This window comes from Balaenoptera acutorostrata, chromosome 9 (assembly GCF_949987535.1).
Source record: "Balaenoptera acutorostrata chromosome 9, mBalAcu1.1, whole genome shotgun sequence".
Classification (NCBI taxonomy): domain Eukaryota; kingdom Metazoa; phylum Chordata; class Mammalia; order Artiodactyla; family Balaenopteridae; genus Balaenoptera; species Balaenoptera acutorostrata.
Genome location: NC_080072.1, coordinates 15,189,092 through 15,195,091, shown reverse-complemented (window position 1 = coordinate 15,195,091; position 6,000 = coordinate 15,189,092). Strand labels below are relative to the sequence as shown.

The 6,000-nt window shown below is 41.2% G+C and overlaps 1 long non-coding RNA gene across 1 annotated transcript in view; it reads right to left on the bottom strand.

Moving 5' to 3' along the window:
• Nucleotides 1-4,058: 4,058 nt before the first annotated feature.
• Nucleotides 4,059-6,000, bottom strand: part of LOC130708788 (uncharacterized) — a 56,602-nt gene continuing 54,660 nt past the window's right edge. The window contains exon 3 of the long non-coding RNA XR_009009150.1: nucleotides 4,059-4,206. This is a non-coding gene — a long non-coding RNA (uncharacterized LOC130708788). The remainder of the gene's footprint in view (nucleotides 4,207-6,000) is intronic.

The following is a 6,000-nucleotide window of genomic DNA, read 5'->3' as shown; positions in this document are numbered from 1 at the left end:
ACCCAGCCTGCATGAAACTAGATCCAGAGTCCCCTCCTCCACCTCATGTCTATTCCAGATTTCCCAACACAATCGGAGATTCAGAAAAGCATCTAAAATTGAAGTAGGTGTAGGGCCTTATTCAGAAGCAACAGTGAGTAAATACATTCACAGATCAGGAACAACCCTTCCATCCACAAATGAGAGAGAGAGAAAGGGAGAGGGAGGTGAACGATGCTATTCCATGGTGGATGCACTTTCAATAAACACAGTGGGTGAAATTATGAAAGTGTTAGGTGCTGAACAATCAGCAACAAGCTGATTCATAATGCGAAGGGGCAGGGGCGGGTCCTGAGCACATTAACTGCCCTCTTCAGACGCTGAGAACAGGAACTGGACACGGAAGCAGCTGCCCCATTACCAGACAAATGTAGAGAAAGTGACAGTTAAGGGAAAAACAAGAGTGATTAAGGGATGGAAGAATCCATGAGTAAAGATGAAGAAATAATTACGCACAGCTTGGCTAACCCATAAATCAAGGACGTTCATTCCATCTACAAACACCAGCAAGGTGAAAAGAATCAAAGAAAGATGGGCTATTTAATGTACATTTAAAAGTGAAACAATGGCTAGAATTGAGAAAGAGCTAGAAGCTGAAAGTCAGGGACACGTGGACTCACTGTGAAAAATCACCTCGGTGGGGGGGGTGGTGGGAGAGGGAAGCAGCCAGAACCCCAGGGGGGTTGAGACACCAACGAGATTGGACAAAGCATCAGATAAGGCACAGTAGGGAACAGCCCCCCTCTGGGCTGAGACGTGACCTCAGTCTTTTCCCTGCCTTCCTCTTATGGCTTCCACACCTCTCTCCCCCTCCTCCCCTTCACCTCAGGAAGATAGGATGGCAATTTGAGGAGGGAAATGGTGTCAACAAATATCGCAAGGTGTCATAACATCAGCCCACGACTCGGTTTGATTTGGGGCCATGGCAGAGGAGCATCAATTATCCCCCAAGAAACCAGTCCCACAGCAGAACGATCCTGAGGGTAGAGAAGCCCCTCACGGCCTCTCCCCTGGAGCCTGCAGGGATCGGGTGACCAGGTTTATTTACCCTGCCAGCACACGAGGGGTTCCCCAACTCTGCAGGCAGAGGAAGGTGACATTTGGGCAGAGTTTGGGCTTCGTCAGCCGCTGGAATCACCTTCTGCCTGAAAGTGTCTTAGGAGTGCCTGGGCCCTGTTGCCCAGAAAAAGATGGAAGACCAGGAATTCTGCCTCCTTTCCACTGCGATAAAACCATTTGGCCCAAACTGTGAAGAATGAGTTCTTGTCCCGAAACGCCTCACTGAGGAAAAGGGTGCAGGCAGGACAGAAAGCCAAAGGGGCAAATGTGGCTTTGGGAAGAGGCTAGTACTTAGAGATGTGGGGGGAGCAGGTGAAGGGTGGTGCCTCTTGTGAACGCACTGAACACCAAGGAAAAAACAAAAAGCAACGGAGAGACGGAAAAACAGAGAAACCTAGTCAAGTTTGTATTATAAGCCCTCTGGGACCTAATTCCCCTGTTTCTTACATTGTCATGCATATTATTGGCGCTCCACAAAGGTTTGTCATCAACAGTGCAATTAAATAAACATAAGAACAATGCGAAGAATGGAAAGACACAGTGAGCAATGGGACACGGCGGGGGCAAGCTAGGAGCTAAATAAGGCCCATGGCATAAATCACAAGCTTACTGAGGGCAGGGGAATCTGTCTACAAATTCTGCAGTATTTTCTCCCCCATGGAGCTCCAAGAGTTTAAGGGATAAATGACACCAGTTACAAAGTCAAGCATTTTAAAATAGTGACAACCCCCAAGAGGTGAATTTCAGTCCTTTTTCAATTTCTCTCCTCAGTCTCTTAGTGATTTTTTTTTTCCCTCATAAAACAAGCACTCCAAGTTTTTAGTCTGACATGCTTCTCAGAACAGCCTGTTGGCTTTAAATAAGCTAAAGAGAAGTAATATAATAACCCTGGTTTGGAACATCAGGTCCAGCCATCGACTATGTGGCCAAGTGGCCTGGCTAGAGAGTGCTGGACCCCGGGCTCTCCATCTCGGGAGCCATCTTTTCGTGCTTACATCCATTCACCAAACCAGGAGCCAGCAACATCAGCGGTGGGCAAGCCACGGTGCTGGCCTTTGGGGAAGAAACCAAAATATACAGGACACTAGAAATGCAGGTCATTGAGGACAGGAGAGGCGTACTATTCATTTTATTTTTTTTGTCCCTCAGTATCTACCGCTGGGAAGAAGGACACTGCAAGCCACCATGAGTCATTTACTACTTAGTATAGATGAAGGCTCAGAATGACGTTAGTGTAAGGGTTTTTGAGAGAGAGAGACAGAGACAGAGAGAAAGATGGAGAGAGGAGGAGGGCATGGGTCCATAGAATGAGGAAGCACAAGCCAGAGTGAGGAGGGGAGGGCCAGACTGGGAAGACTAGAGGAACCAAAGACAAGTCATATAACTGCGGTAATTAATTAAACACACACAAGACAAAACTTCTTTACAAGTCACCTTACTGGAATCAAAGATAAAAGATACAATCCCAGACCCTTGGGGTGTGATTGTGTGCATGTGATCACACAGGATACAGAAAAATGTGAACAAACATCTATAAAACAATGTGACAATTGTTACAATAAAGTTAAAGAAAGGGATAATGGATGAAATTTTAAAATGAACTGTGGATTCGAAGATGTATTTGTATCCACGATAAATATCCTGATTTTGACGACTGTACTGTAAGCTCTGTAAGAGAATATCCTGATCTTAGGAAATATACACTGAAGTATTTCAGGGTTTAAAAGAAAGTGGGTTTTGTTGTTGTTGTTGTTTTTTCCAATAGGCACGTGTATCCAACATCTGAAGAGCACAGAGGATGAAAGAATGACTCCAAGGGGAGAGGAAGGGAAGGAGGAGAGTAGGGAGGGGCTTCACTGAGGATTTGACCTTTGAGTACAAGGGAAAAGACAGTGAAGGAGTTCATTTGGAGAAGAGGGGTTGGAGAGAGGGCAGGCTAGGAAAAGGTCATGGGCAAAGTTATGGCATGAAAGCACGGAGGACATGCCCTCCTGGAAACCTTAAAGAACGAAGCCTACCTAGAGTTTCCAATCTGTGAGGAAGGATGTGGATGAAAACACAGATGGACAAGACTCTGGGTCAGTGAAGGGCAAACTCTGCAGTCGGAAAGTCAAAAGAAATTCCTCAGTAGACACAATTCTCATCTACAAAATAACCACTGTCTGTCTTGTGAGACAGCCTATGCCTGTAATGCGTGCAAAAAAAGCTCAAGACTGTTTTGAAAAAAAAAAAAAAAAATTTAAATCAGGGTCACCTGAGCCAGGAAGCGCTCAGAATGGGGGTGGGTAAACTCAGTTTCCCAAACATTTATGAGCAACTTCTGTGTGCACACACTGTGCTGGACCCTGGGGATACAAAGACGGAAAACACATGGTCCCTGCCCTCAAAGTAGATCACAGGCTGGTAATCAAGAAGAGCTTCTTAGACAAAGTGAGTTTTGAGTAGGAGAGCAGGGATGTGGATTGACAATCAGCCAGACCTCCAAGGGTTTGGCTTCTTCAGGCCTGCCACTGACCTCCAGGGGGGTGTTTGGTCTCTACTGTGGCTGGTACCCAGGCATCACTGCATTGATGTTAGGAGAGAAAGTCAGAATGGAAAGGCTATTTAGTAGCCAGCAGTGGTAGGAAGGGCCTTCGTAATTGGAGATAATTGACCTGTGCTTAGCTACAGTGACAAATCTGTTGGAGGAATATAAAGAAATTAAATTGGTCAAGAAAATTAGAGGCCAATCTCATTTCTTCACCTAGATGCAAAAATCCTAGAAATTGAATTCAGCAGTATATAAAAAAGATAATGTATTGTGGTCAAGTTGGGTTGATCCTAGGAATACAAGAGTGATTTAACATTAGAAAAGCTATTAATATAATTCACCATATTAATGGATAAAGGAGAAAAACCATATGGTTATCAAAACAAGTGTAGAAAAAAATATTTGCTAAAATTTACCACCAATTCATAATGAAATGTCCTACCTGATAAAGAGCTTTTATCAAATAATTACAGCAAACATCATTCTTCAAGGCGAAAGATTTGAAGCATTGCTTTAAAATCAGGAACAAGACAAAAATGTCCACATCAACTCTTCTTTCCAGCATTGTACTTGAAGTCCTATCCAGTGCAATAATAAAAAAGAAATAAAATGTATAAGTTTTGGAAAGGAAGAAATAAGACTGATATCTTTATAGATAATATAATTGCTTATTTAGAAAACACAACAGACTAGAAATTGCTGGAATTAATTTTTAAAAGTTTAACAAGGTGGGTGAATAATATAAATTGATTGCATTTCTACCCTCCACCAATAAACAGAAAGCTTAATTTTAAAAGATGTCAGTTTTTATAGCAACCAAAATTAAGGTACTTAGGAATAAACATGATGTAAGGTGTGGAAGACCTTTAAAAAGAAAAAAATTAACTTTATTGAAAGACATTACATAAGACAAGTAAATGGAGAGATGAGCCACATTCATGGATAAAAAGTCATAATATGAAAATAACATCAACTCTCTTCAAATTGATCTATAGAGTCAACTCAACTCAAGTCCTTATCTCAAGAGGGCTTTTTAAGTAATTTGACAAACTAATTCTAAAATTTATATGGAAGGGAAGAGTCCTAAAAGAAGCCAAGACATTCCTGAAAAAAAGAATAAGGTGTAAGGACTTTCTCTACTATATATAAAACATACTACAAAGCCCTAGTAAGTAATATAGTATGATATACGTACAGGGACAGATAAATTGACCGATGGAATTGAATAGAACGCCCCAAAGCAGAACTACACGTATATGGAATCCAGATTCATGACAGAGATGGCACAGCAGACCACCAGAGAAAGGAGAGATTATCCAGTATATGGTGCACAATTTGTAATTTACGTGGGGGAAAAAAAGATGGATTCCTACCTCACACCATATCCAAAAGTAAATTCTGCATGAATTAAAAGCAAAATGTAGGGACTTCCCTGGTGGTCCAAGACTCCACGTTCCCAGTGCAGGGGGCCTGGGTTCGACACCTGGTCAGGGAACTAGATCCCATATGCATGCTGCAACTAAGAGTTCGCATGCCGCAGCTAAGAAGTCCACACGCTGCAACTAAAAAAAAAGATCCCGTGTGCCGCAACTAAGATCCAGCACAGACAAAATAAATAAATAAATAAATAAATAATTTTTTTTTAAAAAAAGCAAAATGTACAAGGCAACACTTTAAAATTTTTAGAAGAAAATATAGAACAATTTATCATATCAGGAGAGAGAAGGATTTCTTATACAAGGTACAAAATGTACCAACCGCAAAATAAAAGATTGATATATTAGACTATATTAAAAATAAGAACGTCTTTCATCAAACTGTATCTTAAAGAAAGTGAGAAGGCAAGCCACAAAGTGGGAGAAGATATCTGTAATGCATATAACTGACAAGTGAATACATAAGAAAATTTTCCTATAGCTGTCTGCACGTTCATTTCCTGGTCTCCTTCAGAACCTTGCTCAAATGTCATGTTTTTCATAAAACCTTCCCTGTCCCCTGTTTAAAAAATTGCAAGCTCACCACCACTCCCTGCCTATTGCCCTTTCCTGCCTTATTTTTAGCTATAACATTTATCATTACCATACATACTATACATGTAACTAAATGATTTGATTGCCTTCCACCCCCCTCCTCAGTAGACTATAAACTCCTAAATGAGACAAGGAATTTTGATCTATTTTGTTCACTGCCTTATTCCCAGCATATAGAAGAGTGCCTGGCACATAGCAGGTACTCAATAAATATTTGTTGGCTAAAACTCCTACCAATCAATAATCATAATACCAACAACTCAATAGAAAAAAAATGAGCAAAAGACTTAAACAGGAATTTCAATAAGAAAAAACACAACTTGTCAATAAACATAAAAAGAT